Source organism: Callospermophilus lateralis, chromosome 5 (genome assembly GCF_048772815.1).
Source record: "Callospermophilus lateralis isolate mCalLat2 chromosome 5, mCalLat2.hap1, whole genome shotgun sequence".
Lineage (NCBI taxonomy): Eukaryota > Metazoa > Chordata > Mammalia > Rodentia > Sciuridae > Callospermophilus > Callospermophilus lateralis.
Window position 1 is genome coordinate 89,988,079 of NC_135309.1, and position 11,765 is coordinate 89,999,843.

Genomic DNA, 11,765 nt, shown 5'->3' on the forward strand with positions numbered 1-11,765 from the left:
AGCAACTACTGAAATCACGTATCAATGGAAAGAACTGTACTCCCTGTGTAACAAGAGATTATTTTGAAGACAATTGATAAAAGCATATATTCTTTTTATTGTGAAATCATGAAGAGGCATCAAAATTAAAAGCAAAAATTACAGGGTAAGACTTAACAAAACTGCTAGGAGCATCAAAGGAAGTGAAAATGGTACTAGACATAGGGCAAAATGAATTAATGAACATGAGAAGGACAAAAATAGGGAGAACAGTGAGCATGTGCTGAAGATACTAGGGAGAGGATCTGGTGAAATTTTGATCTTAGACAAGAACCTAGGTAAAGAAATAATGGGATAAGATTTCTAAACCCCACTATGTGTTTAAGAGTCATGCAGTTCTTCCTCTGCCTCTATATGATCATTCTTGATCAACTCCAGCTAGTCATCCCCCATCTTCATTATCGTCATCATCCAGTAGGTCCCCCTCCTCAGCAGAGTCAGCTGTACCCTCCTCAGATTCCATCTTCACATTAGTCTCATTGTTCTTTAGGGAGCTGCTTGTTTGCTCTGCTCCTTTTCAATTTTTTTCCAGGCTTTCCAAAAGAGAATCCACTTTTTGTTTTATTTGGGTCAGCTCCTTCTTAATGGCCTGAAGGTCATCTCTTTTCAACTTTCCAGACTTCAAAGACGATCCCTGCAGTCTGCCCTTTGAATTGAAGCCACTTTTGCCCCTTCAGGAGTTGTTTCCTGATACACGCTGGCATTTAGAGGGCACCATAGCCCTAACAATAATAGTAGGAGGAGGAACTCATGCTAGATAACTATAAATCCTGTTATAATAATCCTGTTGAAAGTCATAGTCCAAGTTAAAAGAGGAGCTTAATAAATGGGACAGAGAAGGGTGTTCTGGTATTGACCCGTACATCTCCACTGCAGATTTCACACCTGCTTTTCCTCTGTTCACTTTTGGTTCTGCAGCCATTAATATCCAAAACCTGCCAGCAATCATTCTGCCATCCTCTCTTGCTACACAACCCCAAGCATTTCTCTCATTTATATACTGGATGATGGCAAAAGCCCTTATGGACAGAACAACCCACAATTTTGCCATACTTTGAGAAGATTGCCTCCACATCAGACTTCTTGACCACCAGAGTGTTGAGATTCCCAATGAATACATGGGAGTTCATGGATGGAGGATCTGTCTTGTTGGTAATGTTGCTAGCCATCATGGTTGATAAAGTTCCTCACAAAGGCAAAAGAACACCACCCCGGAAGGGTGTGCATCTGTTCTGAAGGCCCCTGTGGTTAATGCTGCTCTGGGCTTGGCATCCATGTTGCTACCAGTGGCCTCTTTTTCTATCACAAAAATTTACACCATCCTATATGGGAGAATCTCTACCAGCCCGAGGCTTTGAGTGATTATGTGGAACAAAGACCACATGCTTTTCCCCCTGATACACTTCCCCAGTTTCCACCAAGATGTGAAAGACATATAACTTAAGTGAAAAATAAATTTTGTTGGTAAGGCATTGAAATTTTGAGGTTGTTATTATAACATAGCGTAGTTTAACCTGGTGTCTCATGATAATATCCAATTTCACTGTATTCAAATTAAAATGTTAGTTTTCAATGCAAGGCAGTATTTATCAGACAAGTTCCCAGATGCCCAGTCAAGGGCCAACCTTGCAAGCCAAAGTTTTTAAGGATGTTGGTCTCAGATCAGCTTTGTGAACTCATTACTGCACAGGGGAAATAATGAAAAAGGAAATGCCAAGTCTCTGAATTAAACATATGCACACAAACTACCTTCTCCCTTAGTGCTGTCCTTTTGAGAAAACAAACCATGTTGTGTACTCTCTTCAGGCATACAAAGGAGAAAGAAGAACAAAGAAGAAGCTGAGCTAAGCCCATGAGGCGGAGTAAGTAAAGGTTAGAGATTTTAAGAGGTGAAACATTTTTTGTTCCCTCCTGACTTTTATGTTCCAGGTGAAACTCTTGAGTCCTGGGCATTAAGCAAATCATACATACCTGTTAATTAAGGGTGGAAAAGGGCATGTAAGCACTGAACACCAGGTAGGCTGCATTGAGCTGGAAGCAAGCCTTGGCTATTTGTTTCAGACCAGGCTTAGCAAATATACACTGAGTTACTTGGGTCCAGTAGCAGACCCAAAGAGCTTTTGGTGATATGAATCATAGGATTCAGGTTCCTGCTTCTTGACCTTGAACGATGTTCAGGAAATTCACATTGGTCACATTTGGTCTCAGCAGAGTAAGAGAGACCTAGAGTCACTGGAGAGCAGACACAGATAAGCTAAAGATTAAATTATAGAACAAATATCTTTTGGTACTTTGGCTTTTTAACTTAAAGCTGGAGATAGAGTAATGTTTGCTGCAATTAGAGATATTGATAGAAATAAAACTAAAACTTCATATCTCCCCCACATGGGCCCTTTCCAGGATCCTGAGGTCCTAAGAGACACTAGTAATGTGCTCACATGGTTATCCTTTATACACACACAGAATATATAGAGAATATATATGTAAGCTGGATGCAGTGATGCATGCCTATAATCCCAGCAGTTTGGGGGGCTGAGGCAGGAGGACTGCAAGTTCAAAGCCAGCCTCAGCAACTTACTGAGGTCCCAAGCAACCCAGCATAACCCTATCTCTAAATTAAATATAAAAAAGGGCTGGGGATGTCGCTCAGTGGTTAAGTGCCCCTGGGTTCAATCCCTGGTACCAAAAAAACAAAAACAAAAACAAAACAAAACAACAACAACAACAACAAAAAAAACTGAAAATATATTTATATATACTGTGTGTGTGTGTGTGTGTGTGTGTGTGTGTGTGTGTAAATAATTTAAGAACAAACTAAAAAATGTGGAAAAGTTGTACAGGATCACTCTATATCACAACAACCATTTCAGTGTATATTTCCAATCTGATGTCCATCAGCCTCTAATGCTTTAGTGTGTATTCCTGCAAACAAGGACTTTCTTCTTATAATCATAATTGTAGTCATGAAATCAGAAAGTTTCTGATGGCATATTACCATCATTTAAAATTTTTTTTAGTTGTAGATGGATACGATACCTCTATTTTATTTATTTAAGGTTTCTTTTTTTTTTTTTAATGTTGTACAAACAGTTGAACTCAGTGCTTCACACATGCTAGGCAAGCGCTCTACCACTGAGCTATGACTGCAGCTCCAACATTATCACCCTTTAATTCCTCTTTTTTGTCTTTTTTAGTTACACATGACAGAAGAATGTATTTTGACATATCATATATAATGGAGTATAACTTCCCATTCTTGTGGTTTACATGATGCAGAGTTTCACTGGTCATGTATTCATATATGAACATAGGAAAGTTATGTCCAATTCATTTTACTGTCCCATTCCCATCCCCACTGTTCAATCAAGTGAACACCCCCACCCCTAGCCTTTGTAAGTTAGCATACGCACATCAGAGAGAACATTCAACCTTTGGTTTTCTGGGATTGGCTTATTTCACTTAGCGTGATAGCCTCCAGTTCCATACATTTACTGGCAAGTGTTATAAGTTCATACTTCTTTGTGGCTGAGTAACATTCCATTGTATATATGTACCATATTTTCTTTATCCATTCATCTGTTGAAGGGCACCTAGGTTGGTTCCATAGCTATTGTGAATTGAGTTGCTATGAACCTTGACCATCATTTAATTCTTAAATCCAGTTCTGAATCAAGGTTACATTTAATTGTCAGGAATATTTAGCCTCTGTCAATCTGAGATAGTTATTTGGTCTTTCCTTAACATTTAAAAAATTGACATTTTTGAGATGACATGCCATCCATTTTGTAGAATGTCTCTCAATTTGAGTTTGTCCAATGTTTTCTCTTAGTTAGTTTCAGTTTATACAAAAAGTAGAGACTAAACTTTGAGTATTGGTGGGCTGTAGAGCTACCTTTCTGTTCCTTTCTCCCTGGCCAGAGCTTGCCTTACTCTATGACCTTGCCATCTACCCCACTAGGAACACCCCACTTTGAACTACTGTGCTCCATATCTCCCACTAAAGTCCCCCCACTTCAGGACTGAAGTGTTTATGGAAAAAAGAGAAGAAGGAGAGAAATTGTTATAGTAATATGTTTTGGGAAAATGTATACAAATAACAATTTAACTTCAATTTGAGACCATTGTCTCTTTTCCTTCTGTTGCAGGCACTTTTGGGGTTCTGGCTAAGGATATGTTGAGTTGGAAATGAGTTTAGTTTTAGTTTAGTGGTATATACTTATATGGTTTATAGCTTCCAAGAGTATTCCTGCTGCCTACTGAGATGACTTTCTGTGTATGCCTACACCAACGTGAGGGCCAGGCGTCTATCAAAATGTGAATATGGACTGAAGCATCTGGCATGAGAATGATCTCTGAGTAATGGAGGAGAAGCCTGATTTGAAATGGATGGAGCCAGAAGTTAGTTTGTGGAAATTTCTCTTATCAGATTTTTATTAAATTTATAAAAATTATAAGTATGAGGACCTTTCCTCATTGACAGTATACTTGAGGGTATATAATGTAAACTATAAATCCACCATGTGTCTTTCTTGATAGGAATTTCATGAAATAAAATATACCAGAATTCCCATGTCTAAAGTACATAAACCTGTACCAGGACTATAAACAGTGAGTTTGTTAATTTTGAAAAAGTAATGGTATAAGAAATATTGTCATTATAAAAATCATAAAGTGCACTACCAAGGAATACAGAGTATCTAACTGGAAATTGTCCATGACAGGTTTGGGTAAGCAGCACTCTCTAGGTTGCTCCAAATTCCATTCTGCACTCTGGGTCAGAGAGGGAATGATGGAGGGACAAATCTTGTATTCATGTAACATATCCTCATTCTCAAAGTTATTCCATACAATAGTGCTTGAGAAAGTGCACCTCAAGGCTAATGCTTAGCCAGTGTCACTGAAAATAGACACTGAGGCACAAGATTAGAAATACGTGCTCCTGAGAGAACTCTAAGTCAGTAGAGACTCTGCTTAATCAGATACAAAAACTCAGAATTGAAATAGCAATGAGGAGATTTTAATCAACAAGAGAAAGACATCTGGAGACTGAGGCCTCTACTTTCTCAAATTTTGGAACTTACAAGAAAGCATGATGATCCAGTTGCCTCTGTCTGAAATAAATACATAGGTGCTTCTCTTCCTACCCCTGAGATTGATGAAACATGATGTCCAAATTTACCTCTCATGAAAAGATTTTTCCAAAATGAATTTGTACTTTCATAGGTCGTATATTGGGCTGTCTGCCCTGACTGATAGCCAGCCTGGGAAAGTTGACCCCCAGATTCTGTCCTCTTAGATCCTAAACCTATGTACTGAACTCTGGGAATACATCTTTTCTTGGCAGTTGCTCCAGAATACAAACAGTTTGTTTCCTAACTTGGGTAGGTAGGTGAGAGGCCAATACTGTAATAATGTTCTGGTTCCTTCTAACACTTCGAATTCTTTGATGAATAAAATTCATCATGGGAGATGAATGATTAGCACCTCAGAGATCCTAACAAAGCGACCTATTCTAGGGGAGAGACAGGCTACAATAGGACCCCCTGCAGCAGAGACTGCTTAGAATCAGAAATTTGGAAGGACTTCATTTTTTTTTTCATATAAGGGCAGAAAAATTGAGTTTTGAACTTTGAACTTTCGGTTTTTTGAACTTTGGTTTTTGGATTTTGATACCTTTGGACTTTCTCTTGCAATGGAATTTAATCTCTGAACATCAGTTTCTAACAGACCTTGTTTTATAATCCAGATATGGAAAAGTTGGTTTTTGATTTTCATTGTTTGTTTTGTTTTTGATTAAGTTCCCCTCATCCTAACAGGGGATAGAGTCTAGGAGTAGTAGTTTAATTGAGGTCTCTCCACATGAAACCCCCCAGGGGTAAGGGATATACCTTCCTGCCTACCATTCTGCTGAGCCTGGTATTTCTGGCAGTGTGTGCCGCACTGAGTGTGTGCTCTATTTTTTTAATGTCAAGGTCTCCACATCTCTTGTGGGCACGCCTCAGCCCAGTGATCGGCTTCACTCCCTCTTGTTATGGAATTGCTTAAGTTCACATAACTATTCCTAGGAAAGATTCCCAGTGTTTCTCACATATGTTCCTGGAGTTTTTTCCTGTGGCCATTCAAGACGTGGCTTCTGACGCTTCTTCATCTGGTTTCCTCAGGTCTTGGTGAGCAACAGTGCTCCTGCCACATGCCCTTTAAGACACTGTTTTCAGATTGTAAATATTGGAATGTGTTTTGAGTGCTTCAGTCCCCTGTGCTCTGCTACTGTTCTTTCTAGACTCAGCTGAGTTCCCAAAGGTTTAACTTGCTTCTTAAGTTGGTGCCTTCCTTTCTTTGTACATGCATTGTCAAAATGGAATGTCTGTGCAGACAGGATTTTCCTTAGCTGGATAATCCTAGGAGGAGGTGAACTGCCATTAGATCAACATCTAAGGCAGGCCTGAATTTGCTCTGCTATTGTCCACCTGGATTTATTTTAATATATGTCATCTGGTTAGCCCTAACTCAACACTTTTCTCTTGCCTGTTCCCTCAAGGTATAGGCCTCAACAATATGCATTATCTACAAAAGAGCTGTATCATTTTATAACTCATCTGTAATCTCTGAGCATTTAATCCTGATTATCCCTTCACTATCTGTCCAACTTTTCATAACCACTGTCATATCTGCCCTAGTCTTTAAAGGGATGATTCTAATTTAGAATTTAGCCAGAAAGGTGGGGTTACAAACTCCATATGTGACTTCTGGGGGCCTGTATATATATATATATATATGTGTGTGTGTGTGTGTGTGTGTGTGTGTGTTGGAGGTGGGGACAATTTTCAAAGAAAGGTTATTGGGAAGATGGCAGAAGCTCCCAAAAGGTGTCCACTTTGGGATTTGTTTTGCGTGTTGATTTGTGAAAAGCTCTGAGAAATACTGCTGCAAAGAGACCTGGTTGAGAATAAAGGAATAAACTAGAAGATATCATAAGGAAATACTCAGAAAGATCCAGAATGTGGGATATTTTATAAGACAACTGGATTAGTTTCTTTAAAAACCCAATATTGGGGCTGTAGATACAGGTCAGTGGTAAAGTAATTGCCCAGTATGCTCAAAGTCCTAGCACTACAAAATAAACCACCACCATGACCAACAAAAACCCACCATATAATTTTTAACAGGTCAGAAATATCTTTTTAGAATTAAAAAAAAAATCCTAAAGAAACATCACAGTCAAATGAAATGTGTGAATTTTAATAAGATTTTTGTTCAAAAGAAAAAAGTCTATATGAGTTATGTTGAGAACAGAAGGGAAATTTTAATGTGGAGTTGGTATTAAAGATATTAGAGAAAATTATTGTTGATTTTCTTAAGAGTAGTAATAATGCTTTTGTGTTCATGTAAGACTGTCTTAATCGATGAATGCCAAAGTATTTAGAGGTGAGATACAAAGAGGTCAAGATGTTTGCAACTGATTTTTAAGTCATTTACCACCAACAACAGTAATTTATAAAAGCAAATATGACAAAATGTTAACAAGTGTTGAATTTTAGTGGTGAATATGTGGGCGTTCTTTTGTGTTATTCTTTCAGCTTTTCTGTATGTTTTTTAATAAAACGTTTTAAAAGAAGAGAAACCTATTTAACCTAGTGTTCTAAACGTTTGGCTATGAAACTTTTTTCCCCTTATAATAATATACCAAAGCATCTGCTGCTTCACAGAGTACATTCTGAAACATATTTGCCTAGGGCAAGCTCTTAGTAGCTACATTAAAAATATAATGGGCATGGTGGCACACGCCTGTAATTCCAGCAGCTCAGGAGGCTGAGGCAGGAAGATCACAAGTTCAAAGCCAGCCTCAGCAACTCAGTGAAAACCTGTCTCAAAATAAAATATATAAAAGGGCTGGGTTTGTGACTCAGGGGTTAAGCACCCTGGGTTCAATTCCAGTACAAAACAAAAACAACAAAACAAAACCCTATATACAATAATGATAAATGATCAGTGAAAAATAAAAATCTAAAAGATGAAATACACTTCACAAACCCATCTCACTAGCTGAGAGAGAGAGCAAGTATAATGCTCTTAATGCAGTGATATAACTTCATTGGTCAGATGGATGAAAGGTCAAAGCTTACATAGTGATTCTGAAGGTAATATCAATTACCCAAATTCTTACTTTAATACAGCATTCAGTTATATGGTACTGCTCAAATTCACCACCCAAGAAACACTACCTCTTCTGCCTCCAAAAGAAAGATCTTGGTAAAATCGGGAGGATTCATATGTGTCTGTTTGACACTATGTCTGTTGTCTAATCCCTGTCAGCTATGCAATTGTCTTGGGGTTTCATAAATATTTTACTAAAACATTCAAGGACTGGAACAATTTATGTGACAGACATTGAATTGATTTGGGCTTACTCACTGCTTTAACTGGGTCATCCTCTTCTCTGTCTCTATTTCCTCTTCTCTTAGGATGAACTCTTACAAATGAGTCCTGGAAGATTGTTTCTCACCAGTCCCACTGTTCCTGCCCATTACATCTATGGTAAAAATTACTCACAGCCTCCAGGTTAGATGAAATAGTTAGGACCTAATATTTTATCTGTATTTTTATGGGAGATGAGCTTAAGACCCAAGGCACTAGGACCTGAGGTGGCCTCCCTATGTAAGGGATGAGGTAATAAAGAGAACTCCATCATTCCTTATATTTATTTGGATGCCTTTAGAGAAAACAATAGCTCAAACTGATGAAACAATAATAAAATTTACTATTTCAATGATAAGAAGATCTGGGGTTGGATGGCTCAACCTTTGGTTAATTCAGCAACCCATCTACATCATCAAGAACTTGGGATCCTTTCACCTTTCTATAGTTCTAGGCTCTAGGTGTTGGCCTTATCTTATGTTTAATTCCCTTTTATGTAGGAAGACCAGGGGGAAGAATGGTATTTACATGGTGGTTGTTGTATTGGTCAATTTTCTGTTGCTAATAGTTTTAACAAAAAGAGGTTCACTTTGACTTACAGTTTTGGAGGTCCAAGACCGGTCCACACATGGTGATGGCCTTCTTGCTTGTAGTCTAGAGGAGGCACAGGGAATCACATGGAAGGAGACAAAGACCACATTGTACATTTGCCTTTTCTGGTCCCTCTACCTTTTGTAAAGCCACCAAGATTCAATCATGATCCCCAATGACCTTTTATATTTCTATAATGATATCATCCTACATGTTATAGTTGGATTAAATTTCCAACTTCTTAGGGGCTGGGGATGTGGCTCAAGCGGTAGTGTGCTCGCCTGGCATGCTTGCGGCCCGGGTTCGATCCTCAGCACCACATATAAACAAAGATGTTGTGTCCACCAAAAACTAAAAAATAAGTATTAAAAACTTCTCTCTCTCTCTCTTTTAAAAAACAATGTTCCAACCTCTTAATACCTCACAATGGAAATTAAATTTCAATACATGAAGTCTTAGGGGACACACTCAAACCATATCCAAGGCACAGCAATTGTCTTAGATTTACTCCTGAAACACGTTCATCCTGAATAAACCAGAGTTCTGCTAGCAAGGCAGGAGGGTAATGCAGGGTAACTCAGAACCTGCTGTGTTTCTCACAGCTGCTCCTGCATTGATGTTTGTGGGCATGAGGTTTCTCTAACATTTTCAATTTTTAAATGAAAACATGGCGGTTTCCTGAAGTTAAATGACACGCTTTAGGGAAATATAAGACATATCCCAAAAACATGATGTCTGTAGCCACATCTTGAACATCAGGTCACTCCCCAGGACTAAGAAGTTCCATATTCTAGCCTTGCATCCATGTAAATTCACCCTAGCCTGCCCTGGAAACACAGAAAGCCCCCACAACCAGAAGATTTAGGAATAAAACCTTGTCGTCATCTAATTTAGTACAACCTGAGAATATTATTTGAAGTGAAGATTCATGTGTTGTAACAAAATGACCCACAGAATGTAGTGGTTTAAGGAAGAAAGAAATGTATTTCTCTCATACATAATCTGACTGGTTTGGACTGTCTCTGCCCCCATGAATTCAGATTGCTTTCATTTGATGTTCTGACACTCCCTAGCATCTTGTCCTCATCTGCATGGTGGAACCCAAGTCCTTGCTACATGATATAATGGTCATGTCATTTTTTCTGTGGAGGAGTCTATATCTAGAAGGCATGAGAAATGAGTCTCTTGCTATAGTCAAAAACTAAGCAGGCTAGGAAATGCAGTCTCTGGTTGAGAAGAAGGAAAAATGGATTTTGGTGAACTGGCTGGTAGTCTCCTCCTTTCCCAACAAATGAGTTCTTTATTTGAATTATTTGGAGACTGAGATGATGAAAAATCCTGACATAATCATATCTCCCCTCACCCCCAATGCAGCCATTTTGTTTTTCAGGCAGCCATTTTCTAATCCAACACTGTTCTTCCTGATTCCTATTTGTGCATGTCCTGGCTGGGGTTCTAACAAACATGTAAACTTATAAAGTAAGACCTGTTTCTTAAGCTGAACTTTTTGCTATTTTTAGATTACAAAAACAAAACAAACTAACAAAACCAAAAAAACAAACAAACAAACAAACAAAAAAACCCCACAGCTCTGCCGGTTATAAGCTGTAAGCTCTTTAGACCAGGAAATGTATTTTTAGCCCCAATTCCATAACTGTGAATGATTATGATACATGTTTTTGAGGTTGTTGTGAGGATTAAATTAGTTAATGCTTGTAGAGTACCAAGTACACCATGCCTTCTTCATAGAAATATTATGTAAATTAATAAATTAACAACTTTAGCTATTATTATTATGATAACATTAAATTGAGCACACAATGATTCATGAATGGAGAAGTTCCAAACTGGAAGTGGTTCAGGGATCTGCTAATGGGGCACAAGGGGAAAGCTTTCACACGGTGAATGCTATCCTGGTAGAATGTTAATGTATGTGGTTCAAGATACTATACCTAGTGCCCAGTTGTCTCTTGTAATTGGCTGAGCTTAAGTTATGTTTTCTTTTCAATTCTGAGTTTGTTTAAGTTTGTTTAAGTAGGAACCCAGGGTTTTAGAGCCATATCAGTCTAAAGGCCTCCCATTTCATTATTGTAACAATTATGAATATGTTTTCCAGTGTTCCTCTTACAATATACCTTCTGGTAAAGCTGACAATAGTATCTTACTTACTTGCAATAATAAAATAATATTCAGCACTGCCCAAATTTGGCAAGAAGAGTTTTACCACATGAAAAAATGACTCATAGTTGGGGCCTGACTCTATCCCCTTAATTTGACTTTCCTCTGTGGTTCTCTCATTTCAATGTTGGTATGAAATCTCATTAAATCATATGATAAATACTTAAACATTCCAATTCAATGTGTCATTGGACTACAATCCAGGTCTTCTGAATCCTGGATTTTCTGACCTACATTTTTAATACATCTAATACCATTTTACTACTCTACCCATTATTAAGATATATATTGTTGTGAAATGAACCACCCCCAAAACTTAAGGGTTTCAGGAGCGGTGATTTGAATCACTGTCTCTCTGACTGTCTAGCAACAGGAATGCTCCTTGTGCAAAGACATGAGTTGAGACTACCCAGTTGCTATGGTGATGCCCTGTTCAAAGGTGGTTCTGTGCATGGCATGGCACTATCAGTCTTGACTCTGAATTCAGACACCAGCTGCCAGGGGTAAAGAATTATGAATGCAAGTTGATAATTATAATTGGG

General features: G+C 38.2%; 1 pseudogene; it reads right to left on the reverse strand.

The window, feature by feature from the left end:
- Positions 1–360: 360 nt before the first annotated feature.
- LOC143400466 (heterogeneous nuclear ribonucleoproteins C1/C2-like) lies at positions 361–1,208 on the reverse strand (annotated as a pseudogene).
- Positions 1,209–11,765: the final 10,557 nt, after the last annotated feature.